At 37.8% G+C, this 23130-nt stretch overlaps 1 long non-coding RNA gene across 5 annotated transcripts in view; it reads left to right on the top strand.

The window, feature by feature from the left end:
* The window catches only part of LOC110826498 (uncharacterized), a 424262-nt gene that overhangs the window by 343411 nt on the left and 57721 nt on the right, over positions 1-23130 (top strand). For 3 of the 5 annotated variants that reach the window (XR_015535741.1, XR_015535739.1, XR_015535740.1), the window contains one exon: positions 17829-18086. The exons of the other annotated variants lie outside the window; for them this stretch is intronic. This is a non-coding gene — a long non-coding RNA (uncharacterized LOC110826498). Of the gene's footprint in view, positions 1-17828; positions 18087-23130 lie in introns of those variants that run through there. 5 annotated transcript variants of the gene reach the window in all.

The raw sequence follows: 23130 nt of genomic DNA on the forward strand, positions 1-23130 counted from the left end.
AATCATCCTCAGAATATTATGCACAGAGTGTAATTAAATAATTTATATAAATTATCCACATTTTATCTATTACGTAATTTAATGAGTGTTTCTCGCTTCATCTCCCATTGGTTCAAATTTTCAACCCAGTGCGTTGTCCTCAGACACTGTCAGTCAGTTCTCTTCTCTCAGAGCTAGAGATCTAGTTCCACACACAAACGTAAAACAACAAATTCAGACATTCCTTACTTTTTAAAATCTATGGATAGGAGACGCTAAGATAAAATATTCTGAACTTAGTAGTAGCACACTCTCATATCCTCACTATGTGTTCTGAACGAGTAATACAAGCAGTTTAGTGTGGGGTGCGCGTTGCTATCGGCTTGTGGATGATTTTTAAATAAAACAGAAGAAAGCAAGGGGCGTTTGATGTTCCTTATTTAAAAACAGTCGAACATCTCTGCGAAGGAAGAAACCAGAAGCCAGCAATAATTTACCGCAAGCCAAGAGTTTTTTCTCTTAATACAACATCTAAGCTTTGAAGTGTTGCACAGACGCGCTAAAAGCCTCATAACTGGTATAGTGAAGTCAGAAAATTCTGACGAGTGAGAGACGTATTGCAGCACGTTTCCATGTGTAAAAGAGCAGGAAACGTGTGACTTAAATTAACGTCTGTCTTTAGCTACGAATGCGAATGTAAAACAACTAAGTTGGCTGCCCTCTGAGTTGCAGCACTGTGTAGCCTGTAGAAGTTTACTAATGTGTCAGAGGTCCTCGCTGCCTCCATCTTCAGGACGACGATTAAGCCGCGCGCGCTGCATATTCATCGCCCTCATATTTTTACTTACCGCAGTGAGAACCTCAAATTCCTCGATGTGAAATACATTTACTAAATTATACTGGTTCACGCTGAAACGCAAAGGAAAAGTAAGAATTGCTCGTAAAATGGATTGATTGATTGTTTGTTTGTATTTGTACAATTTTCTTCCTGTGGATTATTTGGGAGGAAACATTTCTGTCAAATTAAGCACGATCGTCGACGAAATAGTGTTATGCCATACTATAAAGAAAACTACAGAAAAGAAAGAACGCATACCGTAATTTTCACTGCTCTGGTATCAGCGTAACATGAATTTATGACGTAATTTAGACTATAAACGTATGAGTTATGTATTTTTCAGTATTTAGCCCTCTAAAACCAAGTACGATCTACCCGTATTAACCATAAATATGTCCTAAATGTACAGAATTTATTTTTTCGCGGTTCAGCCACGTGACGCGGCTTGTAGCATTAGAGTATTTAATCAACTTCAGTCGCCGCGAAAGCTTCACTTCTTACATCTTTGTACAGAACTTTACAATTTGTTTCCCTCAGAAATAATTTGAATTTTTGAAAGTGGTACAAAATTTAAAATAGAGGACCTTCTGAGTTTTTCTAACGCGGACGAAGAAAGCGTTACCATAGCTATAAATATAAGAGTGGATTTTATTTTTGTGGATTTTTATTAAAATTATATTAAGACGAAAAACGTAAAACACTCGTGAAACCATTGAAAGGTACCCGTCCCCCAAGGGGTACTCGGGCCACAATTTTAAAGCCACTGCTTCTTTGAAGAGTGGAAGATAACATCTGCTGCGTCAGTGCATGCTTTTCTTGGAAGCTACTAATTTATTTATCAATTTATTCAAGGTTGTTCTTCCTGACAGAACATAAATGTAGGTATAACAAGACTTTATCTTGAAAGGTTTCTGATTTGTGCAATTTTAAAAATTTCACATTAAACTGTATCCTTTTTCTGACTTTGGCCAACACAAGAATTATTCTATATATATAGATTATGAAACAGTAATTTACAAGATGTGATCAGAATTCGTTTCTTGTGTTAGATTCTAAAATCTACTAGACACTTCAAAATTTTCTTTGATATATTTGTTCCATCACTGTATAGGCCACACAAAGGCCATCTTCCAAATCTTCTTTAATCACACTTCATTGTTATCTTCCCATCCCATTCGACAATATATAGGCCAGCTCCAGAACGGAAATAGCCTGGTTAATAATTCTGAGGTGTATAGCAGGGTTACTCGGAGTATAGTCTAGAATCGCTGGTGTAGAACTGGTGTTCGTCTTTCGTGTAAATGACTGTACCCGGCAACAAATTCCATCATCACTGACGTCACGAAATTCTTATTATCGGAACACATTCGTTCGTTACTTTGAATATTTTTAAAGCCCTCGAAACTAGCCTTTCATTTTTGGGTTAAACGTTTCTCATACAGATACTGTATGACGCTCAGACTGCAGACTTACATCGGACGTGGTAAAAATAGTGTAGTTATTGACAGATAACTCGGGGGTGGGAATGATGATGCTAGAAATGGAAACCTCTCAAAATATACTTATTTTCTGAACCTCAGCTCTTCCACGTTCCAGAACGGATGCAAATACTTCCATCTTTTGTGGTTTTAGATAAGCATCAAAACATGTGGTTTGTAGCATCTGGACAGCTACTTGGCCGGCATCTGTAAGTTACATACAAACTACATATTCGTCTACAAACACAAGGGCTGCTTTTCATTGAATACAGTAGACTCCCGATGATCGGGGTTGGGAAATATGTTTTCTCGGATAATCGAAACGCTGGACAATCGACAAAAATGAAATAAAAACGAGAAATTGTAACAAATGCGAAAGTGTATTTACAGACATACGCTGCTTACATTTTTAAAGATCTACTAATAACACAGGAGGACTTTAGAAAGTATATGAAGCAAATCACAGTAAAATCACTGGGAGAAAAACGTAAAAATAGACCGTAGAATAGGAGAACTGATAACCATAGGCGGATCTAGCCCAATACTGAGGAGTTTAGAAAAACTTCTGAAAGTTACTGCGAGCCGGAAGCTTTGAGTTAACAGTCAGCATCACGTGAACACACGTCATATAGATAGAATGAGAAAGAGGAGAGATAGTTCTGTTGAAATACAAATAATAAAAATGTATACATTCTACGATTTATAAATGTCTAATCTTGCAAACAACATATTGCGGTTACACTTTCATGCAAAAACTGTGAGCCCCTAGCTGTTAAAGAGACGGAACTAATTAGCGCTGATGAATATAAAAATACGTACGTATGCCTTCTTATCTTCAGGATTTCGTAAGTATTACTCGTTGCTCGTGAATTTATCATTAAGAAGCTCGCTACATCCACGTCAGTTCACTTTTCTTGGAATTAGTTTCAAAGGAGGTATGTGTTTCAGGTACTTGTGCAAGAGACAGGTCTAAGCTGCTTTGAAACCACACAAAATATCCTCAGGCTATCTTGCGTAACCAACCGCTATTCTGTTATTTTGTGATTTAATTTCCGTAAGCTCTACTTTACTTATTATTTGCGTTTCTTTGCTTTTCTTGCCGGCTGGCTATAAAATCACCTCTTAGTAGTATTAAGTTCGCTTCTGTTCTTCCTCTTACGATGTCCCCATTTCGTGATGGAACTCTTGAGTTGTTGATGGTTTCATGTGCAGCAACAGTGTATAAAGCTTTTAGTCCTGACCGCGAGGTTACCAGCTCTCCAACGCAGTAATCCGCATTTAATTTTTAATATTCGATTTCGAAGCAAAACAGTAGCATATATTTGATTAGGGTTAATATTTTCAAATCTTAAAGTGTTGTTGAGTTGCTGTAACTTGCCACATGTAATGTAGGCCTGTCCCTTCATTAACACCGTTGAAATCTTCCTATTTCCAATTCATCCGTTGTCCTTCCTGCACTCTTCTATCTTCCATTTCATTCTGAATTTACTTCATCCTTCTAAGTCTCTGGTTGTCCTCTCTTTCTTCTGTTGGTGGCAACCACTCGAGCAGTCGCTTGGTTCACTTGTCTGCCAGACGTGTTTGTACCATATTAATTTTGTCTTTATATATCATCCAAAACTGAAGTTTTTAAACTCATTTTTACGTAAGTACGTGGTTTGGGATCAGAATATTCGGCATGGCACCTTTGACTAGGTATCTATATTGTCAAGGCCTTGGAAAACGACGTGATTAGGACTGGTTCAGGATCGTGTCCAGCGGCTGTCTTTGCTGGGAGTTGAAGTAAAGGAGGGTGAAATGGGTTGATCATGTAGCACGACTGAAGTGAGGGGGATGCATATGAAGTTTTGGTTGAAAACTCTGTGGGCAGTAGACCACTTGGGAGACCTTGGCGTAGATGAGAGGAAGATATTAAAATGGCTCTTAAAATAGGGTTATAAGATGAGGAGTGAATTTATTGGGCTCAGGATAGGGACCAATCAGTGTTGGGCTGCTGTGAGTACGCTTATGAAGCTTCGGTTTTTGTAGACGCCCGGAAATGTCTTAAGTACCCGAGCGATTATAAGCTTCTCAAGGACTCTGTTCCACGGAGTTGTTAGTTGTACATTTAATGAGATTTAATTAAAGTCCGCCAATTTATGGAGGCAAATATAGACACACAGAGGTTTCCCCAACAGTTTGCAATAGTGAGTGATTTATTATAGTAATTACACAGGAATCTTGTTGGACATTTTCATTGTCTGAAGTACTGTTTTTATTTCAAACGACATTTCAGAGATTTAATAATTAAAGGTTTTCGAGTTCGATACCGACCTCTGCTTATATTATTCAAAATAAGAAACCAAACACATCTCTCAGTAGGCCATCCTGTCATCTGAAGATGGTAGTAGAGCCAACTGCCGAAACGTATTGTATTTTATATAAATATGTTTTACAGGAACGTGTGAGGCAGTGTACAGCAACGAATTAATTGCACTGTAACACATAGCACTCATTTTCCTTTCGGATGCCAGTGTGGATGGAAATCACTTCTCTGGCATGCGGTACGCGCTTGAACAGAGACCTGGAAGAACCCGACGTGTCGCCTCATGATTGATGAAGCTTCAACATACAAATCCCGGCCCTTTACAAAGTTTGAATTAGACGCGGTTCTTTAATACGAACATACGCTCTCTCTTTAACACACAAAAAATAATAATACTAGACCGAACGTAAGGTAACGACAGAACCCTTCTTTTAGAAATTAAACAGCATACAGAATCGGTTACCTCCCCGCCCCTACCTTGCCCGTTAAAGTGACGTCACAAATGCGCTACTCTTCTCTTCGTGAAACATTGACCTTTGTTGCGAGGTGCATTCAACTCTGCAGCAATTGGATGAATGATCACTTCTCAAGATGCGATTTACTTTCCTTTTGACTTACTTTTTGTGTTTTCGCGTGAAGCGCAGGCACCACCGTCATATTTTTTTAAACATGTTTCTGCTTCCGGCAGCTTTGAGCACAAAGTTTCGCGGGAGTAATTACTTGGACCCAAGAAACACAAACACGGAAAACTGCGCAACGAGGAGCTTCATACGTTTCTTGTGCTCTCCACCTGATATTGCCAAGGACTTTAAGATGGGCGGGACACTCGTCACACTTGGAGGGAATGAGAAATTCCTACAAAATTCTGATCGGAATAACAGAAGGGAAGAAAGTGTCATTGTGAGCGAGAATTAATACGAACTTAGTAATTATAATATGATTTCAGATTCCTTGACACAAAAGAAGGCCAAAGTGTTGGGAAGACACAATCTAATTCAGAACGTCTTAACAGATGAAATATGACACTCCAGTATGTGCCCGTTATTTTCTAGTCTTTGAGCTGTTGATCAAGTAATGGTGGAAAGGTAATTTTTAAAGCATAAATCGATTGTCAGCCTGGTTCTTCTCCTAGTAATTTAACTTCCTTTACGCTTCTCTCTTGTTCTTCTTCTGCTCTTTCGTCTCCTGTTTTGACGAGGTAGCAGCCACTCTGCCCTTCTGAGCCTCGGTCTTAGCCAATTTTGAGCCAGTTAACGCTGTAGGATGGCGCGGATGGGGACAACCTTAAATATTGTGTACAAATTCTCGCCTACATAACCACAGTTATGTATTATATGTATGATTTGAGGTTTTCACAGCGGTGAGTATGAAGATTTCTGTCTTCCGTCATCAGGGCGATGACGGAGGAAGTATGACCTCTGAAACGTTGGTAAACATCGACCAGACTACACACCGCAACAACCCAGAAGACAGAAATCTTCATACTCTGATGACGGAGGCAGTATGACCTCTGAAACGTTGGTAAACATCGACCAGACTACACACCGCAACAACCCAGAAGACAGAAATCTTATGTATTATAGTTTGCGACCCTCCAAAAGATTCTTCTTAATTAGAATAAATTATCTTACGAAACATTTGTGTCAGCATTCAGTATTATAATTCATGACTAGGCTCGAGAAGTTAATATTGTTGTAGAGGAAGGTCGCTGTTAATTGTCTGTCTCCGTAACGTGTTGTTGCATCTGCCATATAAAACAAAAACCATTGACGGTTTCCTCGCCCTGTTCCTTCATCCGTCATCGTCCCATTTAGGCCATCCATTGGAACAATTACGTCACAGGCCTTTACGTGTGAAATGAGCGCGAATCTGAGGGGGTTGTATGTAACAACTATCGTTATAGTAAATGATAGATGGAGATAACAAACAAAACCAAATAAGAAGGTTGAAATTATCAAATTAACGACTAAATAATCGTAAATACAGGAACATATAGGGAGAAAGAAACAAAAGAAGAAAAGAAGCTGCTTAAATGAGAACTCTGCTGCTGTGAATACGGTCTGTTATCAACTATAAATTAATTAGTAAAATATATGAAAAATTTAAGATTGATAATATAGTTTAAAGCATTATCACACAGAAAATATGGAAAGACCTCGTATATGGGTGGCCGAGTGTGGCATAAACCAGCAGACGAAGAATAGAAGGAAGAAAACTGACGTTGCAAAGAAGATTTTAAAACCGATACAGGCAAAAAATAATTTTAGTCCGTCATGAATTAAAAATACAAGTTCGGTTAAGTGGCTTTTGAAGTCGATTCACATTCTGATTTTGGACTTGGCTGGTTCGATAGAAAATATATCAACCGTTTTACGCCGAATGAATAAATGAGAAAAGAAAATGTAGAGGGAGAAGTGAGAGAGATAAATTTTTAGCTAGAAATGTTCCCAGGCAGTGCCCACTCGCCCTACTTACTGTTTGAGGTGAGTCGAGAAGAAGGGAAGGCTTTCGTAAGTGGAGAAGGAAGAACGACGAGAAGTGGACCAAGCATTCAATCGAAGTACGTGAAAATAATATTTAAGAATTCTGTTCGTACCTCAAAGAAAACGCAGAACTTCTCCTATACGAAGTTCAACAGTTCAATGCTGTTTAAGGAAATAATCCCTGTTTACACTGAGAATCATAACGATACCCAGGAACACAAAATGAAAAGTTATTGGACCGTTGAAGCAAGTGGATCTTCTTACCAACGGACTTTAGAGGGTTAATTGAACTCTGTTGTTCACACTGTGTTCGTAACAACTTTTGCAGGCGTCATGAATTCTGCATATGAGAACATATTTGAATCACAATACACGAGGCACTTCCATGTACGGGCCTTATCCTGTACTGCGAGGCTTCGTGTTGCTGTTCTCCTCGGTTCACAGTCGTGACTGTGAACCGAGTGTGGCATATTTCAGTTGGGTGTGGTCATAGAAGCTTGGTTAGCACAAATTTCAAACGGACCACAAACAGTTGCTTAAACCTATCTGAAATGCGGTTATGGATACCAAATATTAAACCGCAAGGAAATTAAAAATTCGTGGAAAATGAGATACTGAGGAGACAGACATCACGAAGACACGAGAATATTCTAGTCGCTCTGTAATTCCATACCTCGCGTCCTTGTTTCTGAAATCGCTGCTTCTTTGCAGCGTCAAAATGTTGGTTGCAGCAGAACTTGTTCAAATAATGTTAGTATAAAAAGAAAAAAGTTATATACGTGTGCATAAACGCCAATGGTAGTGGATGACTTGCCATAATATATCGTTGAGATAGTCTCAAATAACACTTCAATCCTATTCTACACTTCTTTATTCTTTTTCATCCACTTCCCCTCGGGGCCTTCTTCTTCTTCCTTCTCAGCGTCCACACATTTTTCTCCTTTTAGCCCTTCTCACTGCCTGACATGCTATTGTGTAAATCTCGAATTGATAATTTCGTTAAAAAGAAATATAAAAATAATACAAAAAATATATTCTTACGAAGAGTCTTTGATAGTCTGCGGTCTTAAGTGGGTTCCATATTTCTTAATACTCAACCGTGACTGCAAAAGTGTTTCATGGCATTCTTTTATGTATATGTTTTAGAAAAATTATAATACTTTGCTTCTTACTGGACAGTTCAGCTAACATTAAACTAGATTCTTATATTAGATTGAATACCAACGTAATTATAAGGTGATAGATAATTTTGCTTTTTGTACACTTTGATTTATGCTCTTTATTGTTTTCCGTTCCTTAATATACACACAAAGACTCTTTGCCAATCAGCACATGTAATATGCATTAGTTTATACCCCCTGTGACCAAAATACTTGCATGTGGTCTTACTGTTCCTTTATATTCTACTATTGTCTTCTACAATATTCTCTATTGTGTCTTGAAAGTGTACAGCGCAGAATGATTTTACATTATTTATCAGATTGGTTTAGAACGCGGGTTTGTATTAAATTGGCATCATCATCAACACGTAGTCTAAATATTATTTTAAAGGATCTAACATAACGTCAGAGTAAAGTGTATTCGTGATTGGTTCTGTGTTAAACTTGGCTGTAATCTGAGTCGTTGCGCTGTGAGTCTGGTAGAAGTTTAATGGCATTCAGAGGTGCGTGTTGCCTTCATCATCAAGGAGATGTGATCATCTCTGAAACGTCGGTACACTTCTGTCAGACTATACAGCGCAACAACCCAGAAGACAGTCATTTTCATATTCGCCGACATGAGAACCTGAAATCTTACTTCATTCTCATATATTGAATGTTGCTTTCTGGACTGAGTTTATTATGTCACTGGTAAAATGATTTCGAATAGATTGGAAAGGGTGCGGAAAGAGTCGATAAATGCCTAATTTGAGACAATATCCCACATATCGTACTAAATGCTTCAGTAGGATAGCCGGTCTCCGGGCTAGAATTGGAACCTAATTCATCTGAACACGACGTAACTCGACGGCGACAACCTCTAGGAACGTTTTATGGTTGCTCAGTTGGTCAATAAATTCCCTATTATTAGATAACCGTGTTCACGATCTACACCACGGAGGGGCTGTCTCCTGAGCCATTTTAATCCAGACCATTACCTTAATGCTCTACTTATCTAATATTCACTATATTGCTATCCCCCGGTCCTCCAAATGTTATTTTTGCTTTCAAGTTTTCTGACATTTTAAGTTCTACTTTTTTTTCATAACATTTATAATTTTCTTGAAAATTACCCGTTAAGAACGGGAAATCTAAATCACTACTTAAGAAGATATTGCTGTTGTAGAGCGTAACAAGGCAGGGAACAAAAATTAAAAACATTGCTTATATTTTCTTAATTATGAAAATTACGAAGCGTTAACAAGTAAACATATTTTGCCGCATTGTATGGAAGTACACGTACATAGCAGGCCATGGGTGAGTGAACAGTCTTTTGTTCCAGTGCATTGTTTTCACAGTGCAACATATAAAAATTAAAATTAAGAAATGTATAACAAAGAAATAAAATAATTACTTATCTTCCTTAATTAAGGAACAATAATACTATTCAGTGTAGCACAATCTGAAATATAATCTAATATCCAGGTAATAATACACATGTCATAAATTATCCCATACGGCCGAAACTCACTTAACAACAAATGGTCACCAACCAAGCCACCAATCAAAACTTGCTTGTTGTATAAATGGGCCTGTATAAGTCGTCTCATGTGTAATGAATTATGTATGTTGTACGCGATTTTCATGTTTGATTTAATGAACTCCCTTGAGATTGCTCGAAGAATACTGGCTTTCTCTCAGATGTAGTAATTTAATGTTGACAGTCTTGGCTATTTGCTACTGCAATATGACTAAAGTCCTTATTGCAGAGAAATAATCTGAGACACTCAGAGTCTTGTACTTTATTCTGGTGGATCGTGCGTTTGATTCTGGTTAGTGGTTCCTGCAGTAGGCCTGTTTTCCGCAAGGTGTACTCCGTGATTGTGTCCTTGCAGTCTGTACGTCGTTTCCCTGATTTATCCTTCAGTGCTTACAAAATCGACTCTAATATGTCACTGCAGTCTCAGTATTTAATTCTGTGATCAGACCCGAGATTAATATGATTTTTTATATTTGAAACTATTCAGATCGGGGATTGCTGTGTCTTAACTGATCGAGCGGAGAAGGTATCTGTCTCCCTCTGTATCTGATGAAGAAGGAAGGTCGATCCTTCAAAACACTGTGATATTTTAGACTTTAAAACTTTTTTAGCAGCCGATTAATAAAGTCAAAAACAAAGATATGGATGTTTTTCCTTTCAGATACAATTATTTTTGCTGTGTGTCCGTAAGGAAATATCTTTCCCTCTATGCCCTCTTGCTTGATAAGATGTTTTTTGCTTGTAACAATGATCCACAAGACCTTCTTCAATATGACTGACTCCATGTCATCTCTTCCATCACAACAAAATCCCACCAGAGGACCACGTCATGGGTCAATTAATTTCATTTCATATACTCGCCACATATTTATCTAAGTTCCATTTTATTATTATCTCGTGAATGCTCGATAGATCCCTTGAATATTTTATCCCATTAGGTTTCCCAGTGGAAACAGCGAATATATTTCTTATTTCCACATGCATGCTAAATGCCCCACCTAACTCATACTTACCGATTCTATCAGTCGAACAATACTCGGTGAAGAGTACGTACTGTGAAATTATTTCGATTTGTGAATTTGTCTGCCTCTTGTTAATCTTTTATGGTTTCAAGAAGTCAGCAAAGAATTTTATTCACAGTATTTCTTTCTCGCTCTGTTATTTATTTTGAGAGATGAAAACCAAGTATCACACGGACTATGAAACACAAGGACATTTTTAAATAATATGTATCTATTTTCAGAATTTTGGAAAGCAAACTAGACGGTAAATATTAATATCATTGATACAATATTTTTATTTTCCGTCTATACACAAACTTAAAATAGTGTTGTTTAAAATTATTTAAAATTATAACATTCTCAGTAGACACTGCATCTTGTTACATTTTTTGTATCGACGACATGTTTCAATGTGTATTACATCATCATCAAGTCTATCAATTTAATATATTTTAAAAACTGTTGTACATTTTGCGTTGCGTTTATTGATTTATTTTAATTTGTTTAATTTTAAGTTTTTTTGTCTCTTCCTTTTGATTTGGAGGTTGTACTTGGATGTTTTATATCGGGTTGTAATTGATGTGTTGTGTGTCCGATATTAAGAGACGGTAAACTGCAACTGTTGTCGTCGATACAAAAAATGTAACAAGATGCAGTGTCTACTGAGAATGTTATAATTTTAAATAATTTTAAACAACACTATTTTAAGTTTGTGTATAGACGGAAAATAAAAATATTGTATCAATAAAACACAAACATGACGCAATTAAGATATAAATTAATATCATTGTTTAACGGAATTTTCTATCGGTCACCTATTCAGTAGTCACTCGGCCTCAACATATTTCCTAATAGTTCTTCCTGCACTGAGACGACAGCAAACCGTTTGAGGTCATTTGTAGGGAATTCAGCAACATTTCGATTCCTTGCGCATTATACTCTACATCCGTTTGTCCTAACGGTTGGGGTTGCGGGGTTCTTCCTCAAATTTTATAAATATTAAATTAGTTTTGACATTGCTGTCGGAAATTTTATAATGCCTGTAAACACATACGAAATCCACCTTACATATAAACGTCTCCCTCTTCTCACAATTCGTGTCTTTACAAGAACGATATTAATAACGCCTGATAAAGTAGGAGAATAATCAGTTTAGATTGTGGTGTTGCATCATATAATCTTTTGGTTGTGTTGCGCAACGATTCGGGGAAATTCTGCTTCCATCTTCAAGGCTGAAGTTTAAAGGCTATGTTTTTGATGTAGTATTACATAGGGGATCGGACCAGGAAACACAGGAAGATTGTTAAATCAGTGTCATGTTAAGGGGAAGGATCCCAGTGCGACCAATAACAGCGAAGAGCAGGAAAGTGACATTTTACGGGCGCTGCACGACGCAACAACGCAGAAGATCGCGTTATGAATTCGTACCGCCTTGTAAACCTTAAACCCTACATCAGTAAATATATAGAGTTAGTATATGAAATTAATGAAACATATGGCTAAAGGAAAAAGTGCATGTCACCGTCATTACCTTGGAGCTGCAGGGGTTACACCTATCCGGTTACAGAGATTGAAGAACAACCTTTTATGAACTTCACGTTTATTAAGGTGAACAAACGATCAAGGATGCAATGGATCACGTATTTGAAAGCTGTAAATTTACGAAACATTTGTCTGTGCGTCTATAGAGAAAGCCTACATGTTATATTACTTCTCATATTGACTAATTAATTGCATTTGTAAGATTTATTTTGCAATAGGAGCAGAATGTAACACATTCCTTTGTGTGAGTATGCCTTGTAACCTCCATTATTATTATTGTTAAAAACTATTAAGCAAAAATGGCAATATATAAATAATGTTATATATACAAACATATACATAGAAATATGTTTGTACGTAGGAATTTGGTCTCGGACACTAAGGGAGGAACGTAGACAGAGGGTGGGAACAGGGTGCTTAGGAGAATATTTGGACCCAAGAGAAATGAAGCACTAGGAGGCTAAAGAACGTTGCGTTCATAAGATGTACTCCTCGCCAAATATAATTAGACTGATGGCGTCAAGGAAGTTGAGGTGGGCAGGGCATGTAGCCCTCATGAGAGAGAAGAGGATTGCGTACAGGGTTTTGGTGGGTAAACCAGAAGGAAAGAGACCACTAGGAAGACCAGATGTAGATGGGAGGATAATATTAAAAGGAATCTTAGAAACGTAGGATCGGGTGGTATAGACTGGATTCGTCTGGCTGTTGTGAACACCGTAATGTAACTTCGGATTCCATAAAATGTTGGGAATTTTTTGATTGGCTGAGAGGCTGTTGGCTACTCAGGGAGGACTCGGCTCCGTGGTGTAAGTAAGTGGAGTATACATACAAGCAACAGCAAAATAATTCCATAATTAAATCAGGAAGCATTCTTACAATGCTTTCCTCAATACAAGCTCTGTACAGTTGACGAGAGAGAAAGTAGTTGGAAAGTTACCAACAAATCAACTGCAATTAAAAAAGAATTTACAAAAAGCTGAAACAAAATCTGAATGACTATTGTGAATTTCTGCTTGCCCTCTCACAAAATTCATTTGCCTTAGGCGACCTGGTGACCGTATTAGATATAATGAGAATTCTCAGAAACACTGCATTTTCCATATTAGACATACTTTTTAAAATAAATGTTACGAATTCTACTTGACTGTGGCTGCGTATCTTGCAGCTTTCAAATTTAGGTTTTTTAAGGCTTTTTTTCCAAATGACAAAGTCATATCGGTAGATATTTCATTTCACTTATGCTTCGCTAGTAGGTCATTTAGTCTAACAATCAAACTTTAAGGATTTCAACTTGATGACTATATCGTTCGAGACTATTCAGTATAGAACATGAACATTTATAAAGCTTTGTGAATGGAAATAAAATGTAGAATTGGCCCTGTATGTAAGCACAACACGAGGCAGGCGTAAAGCCATCTCGTTTTGAATGTCTTTTATGTATACTGTATGTAAATGCATACATAATTTTTTTAATTTTTTGTTTATTAAAAAGACGCGTTATCAACTGCATGTGTTAGATACCTTAGGATAACATTATCACAAGAGATGTGTTGAGAAGGATTTGAACTGAACAGCAGTAAAATATTTTGAGGTGGTAACGTAGTTTATGAAGACAACAGAAATTATCAGTTTAGAATAGCTAGTTATCCGATGCAGATTAAAGCACGTTACCACTAATGCACACAACGTTAAACATGTTGAGATACGTGAGTATGGTCATTTCCAATTTTGCTCAGGCATGTTGTAAAAATTCCGGCTTTTAATGGAGGCAAAGACTAAAAATTTGCAGAATTCGTCTTGGTTTACAATTCCTTGAATTAATTTACCTTCATTTATAGTCTCTTAGCATTGTCTTACATTAGTAACTGCTATGTTATGACTTGTCAGGTATTTCTTTTGAAGCTTAAAATTGCGCCTGTAATTACGCAGATCCGTCACCTCGGTTAATTCTTGGTAGTTGGAAAGAAGGACTTGGGAAATTGAGATTTTAGGTTCTCACGGCTCCTAGTATGAAGATGGCTGCCTTCTGGGTTGTTTCACCTTGTAGTCTGATGGACGTTTACTGACATTTCAGGGATGTTTATTGACCCCATCATCATGATGGAGACAGAAGGCAGCCATTTTTATGACTTGGGAACATTGAAGTGATGTTTATAAGATCAGACAGTGAGTATTCAGTGATTCGTGCGTTATCTTCTTTCTCCGTAATTTTCTTCCTTATTTTCTCGCTTCCTGCCTTCTGTTCTTTCTTTCCCCCTTCTTCTATAGGTAAATTTGTCCACGTTCCTGAACATTGGGCCAACAGGTGGTTAAGAGTTAAAGGTTTGTCTCTACACCCAAGAGGTTTTTATATTCGAAAGGTAAACCTACCCTCTGTGGATTAAGACTGGACTACTGGCTATCCTGACAGAGTCTCCTCGTGATTTTCCTCAGTCATTTCATTATAGTACCGGAATAACAGCATTAAATACGCTACGATCGTCCCTCTTTCCAAACTCTTACCCACATACCATTTATGTTCATCTTCCCATTTTACTCGACGCTATATAACTTCTGAAGCTGAAACAACGTCATGTAACAACACATTCACTCATTCATCTTGGTATTATATGGAGTTGTGTGGTCACATCAGGTATGGGTTGTTATATCCCCGGGGAACGAACCCCGTACCTATTGAATAGGACGGGTACCGGATAAGACCCCCCTCCCCGTTAACAAATTAACATGCAAATCGTGTGAAATTTATGTCAGGTGTTTGTTATTAAACTCGATTTTGACAGGTGGTCTGCACGCGACAATATGTGTAGAAAAGCTAAGGACTCAGGCTTTATTTCATTTTAGAGCAACTTTTTATGTGTTCTAATTTCACAACACACGACGTTCATTTTGCTTCAGGCATTTTTTCTTAGTCTGAACCTTTATTGTGAATACTTATAATAACTTTAATTCCGCATGGACCATTAACAGTATAAAACTTACTCGGTTGTAGCATATGTTCTGTGCTCAGAATCTTGTGTAATTATATTTTCTTGTCATTTCCATGTTTGCTGGTCACTTGAGATCATTTTGCTAATTTTGCTAGTTACACAATGGCTCGTGGTGGCACTGACATACAAGCGTCGAATAACAGCAGAGAAGCGTACTATTTGCAGTACGCAAAGCAGCGATATAGTTCATTTTTGCTTTCAATGATTCATACATCTTTGTCATGCTGCAGTACTTGGACTGAATATTAATGATGCGCTATGCTTATTACAGGGCCATATTCAATCCAAATATGGGCCCAGTAATCAGGATCTACTATACAGGTTTCGAGAGCAAGGGGTTAAAAATGAGCTTAGTCATGATTTTTGAATATGAGGAAAATAATTTCTCTGTGAGATCTGTGGCGTCTTTTATTGGTCTTTGTTTTTGTCTTGTTTCTTTGTACCTCTTTGTATATGACTCTTCATGTTTCATATCTTTCATTACCACTTCTGTACCTGTCTCATTGCTTTCAGTTTATGCATTAATTTACATACATCATTAGGATAACTATTTCAGAAATAGATCAGTTTTAATTCTGATTTGAACTAAGCTGTCATCAACAAAAGAATCATTATCATCATCGTCGCAGTTATTCTCACCATCATCATAGCTACTGTTTTGTTATTAATCATGTTGTTTGCTATCAGCATCACACATCATGTTACAGGGTATTTGCCCATGAGTCAGGTTCAAATATTGGTCCTGTGACTCATTACATAGCAGGTTCCGAAAAAAACATATTTGTAATTAATTAATGCCACGTTTATATCTTCCTCACAATGTTTCTGTTCTCATAAGGGCTTTCTTATGTAGCCCCACGTGTCATTATATCTCCTAACGACTGCAATCAACTTCAAACTGACATTGTCTCTGTGCAAGGTTGGTGCACTGCTAACTTCATGAAACTCAATATTAGTAAAGCTACAGTAATTCCCTTCTCCAGGAAAACCACTACTTTGATCTTTGATTACAAACTTTTTCAGTCCTCCATAACACGTACCGACACCATTAAAGACCTGGGAATATTTATCGACTCTAAGCTCCGATTTCACAACCATGTTGACCACATATTTTCACATTGTATTAAGTTGCTGGGTCTTGTTCGCACATTAACCTTATCGATCTCTTCTCTCGATTGCCTGTATATGTTATATGTAACCTTAGTTAGATCCAAGCTCGAGTACGCCTCGGTCGTTTGGAATTCTATTACGACTACTGATGCCAACAAACTGGAGCGTATCCGGCAGAAGTTTGCAGCCCTTTGCTACTATCGTCTCCTCCCCCAAGTGCATTACAGCTACGCTGATGCTTTAGAGTATTTAAAACTCCATACCCTGCGTAAGAGAAGGCATTGCAGTGATGCACTGTTCCTTGCGCAGGTTTACCGCGGTGTTAAATGCTGTCCTTCCAGTCTGGAAGCTGTCGGTCTCCGCGTCCCTGCTCGGAATCTGAGAGATTTTTCTATGTTCAGTTTTATCCCTTTGATCAAAAACAGTCCTTCTGCTAGATGCGCATCAGCTGCTAATGTCGTCTGCAGGGATTTGGACACATTTCGAGACGAAAATTGTCACACTTTAATTTACTTAATTGATTTTAATTATTATTACAAATATGCTAATATATTTAGATGCAATTTTCTTGTGTATTAACGTCCTCCGTATTAGTGTATTTTATATTCTGCTTGTTTTACCTTTTATGTTTTTATTATGTTCGTGTGCTCATCTGTGTGCTGTATCTGGCTGTTGATACAGCGCACTAATAATAAAGAATTGAATTGAATTATTATTATTATTCAGTTGTAGTAGTAGTTTTCCTGTCCGCTCTTTGCAGGTTTAATTTTCTACATTTGAGCCCTGATTCTGTTGTGTTATTTTTACAATATTATCTTCTAATCTTTTACGAAATTAGTCTATTTCATTATATTGTTATTCTATATTGGACCGTTGTATTAATTATTGGCTCTAATTGGCCTCGTTAGACTATTGTCAAGCACATTGATCAATTAAGTGAATTTGATTACTGGCGGTAATAGTGTTCAAGTAACACTGATGCAAGTTTCTAAAATGTTTCTCACTCCCCGTCCTGCAAAGTGCGAGGTCAGAGAGGATCAAGGTTTCGATGTTATGGCTGGTCGGGCCAGTCTTGTATTTGTAGGGCTATAATAGATTAATCTGGAACATTTGTGAAAGGATGATTAGGAAGAAAATTTGAGGGTACCCGGAGATGATTAGTACGAAGTTTCTATTATGATATAAGCTTATATTATACAAATGTACAAATTTTCATTCCCAGTTAGTACTATTTTAAAACACGAAATCCTACGCCGGTAACCTTATTCCGAACCAAATTTTTACTCACGAAAGGGTTACAGAAATGTGTTGCATTGGAACAAAAATAGCCCTTCGCAATGCTGTAACAAATGAAATTTCCACTCTGTCATCCACATCGTTATAGATCATCCAGCAAACCCAAGGGATTTTTTTTTCTTTTTTGTAGAAAAGGAAAGATCTCAACACATGTGAAGAGGGCGCAATACAATATCACGGAGTGCTGAAAGAGAACTTGGATTTAGCAGAACGTGAATAAACGGAGAAAGACTGCTTCAGTCATTGTCGTCAGTTGCAACAAGAACCTGTATTCGCGAATAGGGCTTCCTGATCAACGCATCACTTGCAACTGGTTTACGCCAACGCTAAGTTTACGAAAGGGATGCTTGCTTTGAATGTGGTTACTACTTACGTACTTAAATACTTACCCCGCGATTCTACAGCTATTTAAAAACCTTGGCCGTTAGGCGAAAATTAATTCCATTAAATTTAATCACCCTGTGGAAAAGTTCTCTTCAGAAGCTGATAGTAACTTAAGTAGTCCAGAAATTCCCCGCATTTTATGAGATATGAATACTCGTTACCGTGTCCCCATCCTGTTCCTGACTGGTCCAGTCGACACTTTGTGACTGTGTCTCTTTGACCCATTTTTAATATTATCCTCCCGTATATGTTTAGGTGAGGTCTAGGAAAATTTACAGTTTCTTCAGGATGTAAGAATGATTTTTTTTATTAATTTCTTATATCCCTGCTCATTTTTCTCAAACGTAAATTAGTAAGCAGTGTAGGCCTAGTATAACCTGAGAAAAGAAATGTATTATATCTTTAATTAATGAAAATGTAAATATACAGCCTACATGGCTGTATGTTTGTATGTAGTCTACGTACCATGTCATTGTTAACAGACAATTTCTTGAAAATCGTGAATGAGATCAAGATATTTTGAACTTAGACTAATGACTTATATCATGAGTAGGCTTACACTACAGATGAAACAGTCTGTGACAGAATCGCTTAGACCGAACCGGTTGGTGTTGATACATAACAGTAACATGGCATGAGATAGATACGTAGTTACAGGTTTAGTAGTTCGGCCGGGTCTTAACTGAGATTTTCTTCTTTCAACTCTACAGATTAATGTCACAATAGTATAATCTGCCGTTTCATATTACTACGTTGGAACAAATGTCGATCAAACGTCATAGCGCTCAAATCGAATATATCGAAAGTAAAACTGTATAAAGAAGCACAGGTGTTGATCAAAATGGTTATCCATATCCGACAAGTTCTCCATTTCCTATTACCACCCGAAACTGCTCATTAGTGATGGAAGGGATGAGCTATGGTGGTTGCAGCAGGATATATAAACGTTTCGTTCCTAAATAGCTAGAATTTAATAAAGTAATTTTTACAAAATGCAGAAAACAAAAATTGTGGCAATTTTTTTTATAGTTGGATCTTTGGAAGTTGGAAGTAAAAGCTTAACGATGAATCTCTAACACTGAGTTTTCTCTCACTTGTATGAATATATTTTCTCTCAGCATCTTCCAATAAATAAGGGTCAATTAATCCCAGAAAGTCAATACTTGTAAGACTGTTTTCATGCTCTGTGCCATTCTCAAGAGTCGACCGCATGCTCTGTGATGTTCAAGCCTTCATTTTTGTCTGTTGTGAAAAAATTTATGCAACGTAAAATCCTGCACAAATTGTCCGCTGTTTTCGAGGCACCAATAACTTGCCGTATTCTTCTCAAGCGACGCGAGATGCCGTTCTGGTGTAGAGTTGAAATGAGTCTGAGCGATGTGATGAATCGATGTGCTTTTTTTATTTTATTATTTTCGATTGGTGACTGATGGATCACTTCCATTGGGTACTCTATTGATGTGTCAGTACAGCCTCTGTATTTAACCCCCGGTTTCCTAACATGAAGCTGGTAATAGAACCGTGTGAATAATATTTGGCCCTTTGAAGGAGGAAGTAGCAAGTCTGAAGACAATGGAATAACGAGGATCTTTACAATTTGTGCTGTTTACCTGATATTGTTGCAGTTTTAACGAAAAAATGTGTGTGATATGGTTATGTAGGAAGTTAGAAGGAGATTATAAATGCGTTTAAAATTTTAGTTAAAAGAATCTCACGAGAGGAGACCATTTGGAAAGCATGGACGTAGAAATGACGATAATATTAAAATTTATCTTTGAGAAACAGGGTGTGGGGTCTAGACCGAATTCAGCTGGCCCAGTGGACGGTTTTGTGTATATGACAAGAATATTCCGGTATAATAAAAGTGGGAAATGTATTGACAAACTGAGGAACTATTAGTTTTTTTAAAGACGTCTGTACACCATTTAGTACATCAGCCTTTTAGCAAACTGTCAATCGGTCAGTTACTTCGTGCACCTTAAATTCCATACTCTGCGTGTATGTGGTCTCATTGAATTATGCAGAAGAGGAACATGGAACTATGGTCAGTTGTGAGAACTGGCCTTGAATATCCAACTTAGATCATCCAAATTGAAAATCAGAATATTTAAGTTGCACATCACAACACTACACATATTTGAGTTGCCGATTCCCACAATGCAACGTCAGTACAACTGTTCTGTTTGAGTTAAATGTTTCAAGGTGTGTCATAAGGCTGATTCAGTGGATTTTAAGGTGTGCCTTGAATAAGAATAAGAATATGAGATGAGAACAGTGGGAAATGTAGAATGGGGAGGAGGGTAGTGAAGAAGAATAAGATACACTTTTAACTGATGGGAGGGGAAGAAGTACTTTTCTGAAAGAAAGGGTTAAAAGAAGTCTATGGAGGGTTTTTGATAAATGTGAGGCTGCAGTGGTATGGGGCCTGGTTGCTGTCATACGTTGAATTCCTCAGGGCTGGGGGCGATTGCACTCACGAACAGCTCCCTACCGCAACAGCGGCATACGTCCATGTTCAGCAGCAGTGAAGTTATAATTCTGTAGTCCATCAAAAATTAACAGTGTCAGTAAATCCCATGGCCCTTCGTGGGAACTTAACTGGGTGAGTTACTGCTAGCGTCTGAAGAACGGCTGTGCTCCATGAAGTTCGTTCCACGCTTGTATAATGTGATAGGCCAAATTATGATGGTAAACTTACTGGAAAAGATATTTCTCGGTTCCCCCCGTCATGCTACTTGATATTCCATTATAATCTGTATTGATTTAATTACCCTAATAAAAGAGTGCAAATTATGATGTTGCTCTTAAAGCAATTGTCTCGAGTCCTTTGTTTATTTCATTTCATTTGAAAACGAAAACTTGTCTGTGTCCATAGTTGCTTAATTATAACTTTTTTCAGGAAAACAAAAGCAAACTTATTTTTGTCATGCACGCTTAGCCCTACACATAAATGTTTGTGTTGCATGTTCGAGGAACGTGGCATAATGTTTGGTTTCAGTTGGAACTTCACACACTACAGCACGAATATAGAAGAATGTCAATCTCTCATTGGAAGTATTCAGTCCTAAAGTCCGTGCATTTACAAGAGGTTCATTTTCATTTTAATCACACAGGTTTTGAACAGAGGCTTCAGTAGTTGATCAGAACAACTGTCTTTGGTATTAGGTTTCCTGATACAACCCTTCTAAAGCTGCTGCGATGTACATTTGCACTCTTACTTGCTGTTTTTCGGCAGATACACGCTGACCTTTCTGGAATGCATTTAGTTCTGGTCGTCTAACGCCAGAGATCCAGTTTTAACCCAAACAAAAATCCAAGATTTACGTTTATATATAGGATTTGAGGTTTTCACGGCGGTGACTCCGAAGATAACTGTCTTCTGCGTTGTTGCGCTGTGTAGTCTAGTAGAAGTTTACCGTCGTTTCAGAGGTCCTTGCTGCTTCCATCATCAGGGCGATGAGTCATCTCCCTGGTGATGGAGCAACAACCCAGAAGACAGTCATCTTATGTTTATATAGTATGAATATATAATTTCTTTTCGGTTTTTTCATTAATTATTTTATGTATTATGCACAGCTTTTTACTGTAGTAATTCTTCCTGACTCAGAACCACCGCAAGACATTTCCCGAAAGAAATATATTGAATTTTTATACACACCGTTAAACGCATTCCATCCTCCCCAATTTTCTTTGTTCTAGTCGGGTTCAAGTTGAAACCTTGCGTCACTCTCATGTTAAAACGTGAAGAAGACAGAGGAGGGCGGCTGGCAGCACAAGCGACACAATTTTAACATTTGGGAGTCGTGTCCAGCCGCTCCTAATGGAGCCGCGCACCCAAACAACAGTGGCCGTAACATGTTAAAACCTCTCATGTCAGCCAGATCCTCCTGTCACATGATCTCAACGGGGGTGCTTCTTAGCCGTTTTCACACGTGACTTCACTTCTCGGTAAACAAAACTTTATCTCAATATTTAGAATAAAAAATCAAGTCCAGTATATATTCAGATATGAGATATAATTTTACGCCAAGTCACATTACTCAACGTGCCCTGGACATTGAGACGAAATGTGTATGAAAAATGAGCAGCAAGAACTTTACGTATCATGTGCTCTGACTTTAACAATAACGGGTGGAATTATTCTTATGTTTTGTTTTCAGATTCTCACTTTTATCAAGTGTTAAAAAATGCGGATTACCGGTCTTATTTTAGTTAATTTTAGTTATGTATCCTCTTGATCCACAAACACTGGCTTTAATTCCTCTCCCCTGCCATTCCTAATAATATTTGAGGCAGACAAACCTGACTGAAGTGATTTCTACTATAGTTTTCAGTTTAATGTTTCCTTTCAATACAGCCTCAGTTTCAGTGAAATTATGCAAAACGGTGGTAGGGCTGCTGGTCTTCTGTTAGCTTACATGCGTTTGAACACAGGAATTCCCGATTTCAAAGCGATCTGATTGTCACAATCTGCAAGAAAACACGTGAAATATTTCTATCCCTTCTGTACGACAGTTTGGCCGATGCTATGGGATGTGGCTGCCGGCTGTAACACTAATCAGTGTCATGATTAATCGTGGTTATTACCGTTCCTTCAAGTCAGAAACCTCGGCTGACAGCCCGCCCGCCGAGCAACTAGTTAGGTCGAAAACCTCAGGGGCATTCTGTTGTAGAGGGAGAGAGTGATTATTCTGCTCCCTCTGCTGGTGGATCCGACGCTGCTGTTTTAAAATTGCGTGTGCTGCACATGTCTTCATCTGTTTCACATTTTAAAGCGGTGATTACTGACGCTCCATCCCCTTGTATCAGGAAAGGCAAAATAACTGACACCAAATGTTGTGTCTCTGCCTACAGCGTCTTTCTAGCTCTGTTGCACAACAGAAAATCCCACACCACGACGCCTGTGGTCGGTAATTTTCTATGCGATTGAATTAAATCTGCAGGAATTGTTTTTACATTTTTGCTTCTTTCCATGTAAATGTAATAGCATTATGTTAAATAGATACGAATTTACGGAATGATGAATTCAGGATGTGGAAGAAAGCGCT

The sequence above is a fragment of the Zootermopsis nevadensis genome, unplaced genomic scaffold (assembly GCF_977971745.1).
Source record: "Zootermopsis nevadensis isolate Lab colony 2312 unplaced genomic scaffold, Znev_1.0 Znev_ptg000018l, whole genome shotgun sequence".
Classification (NCBI taxonomy): domain Eukaryota; kingdom Metazoa; phylum Arthropoda; class Insecta; order Blattodea; family Termopsidae; genus Zootermopsis; species Zootermopsis nevadensis.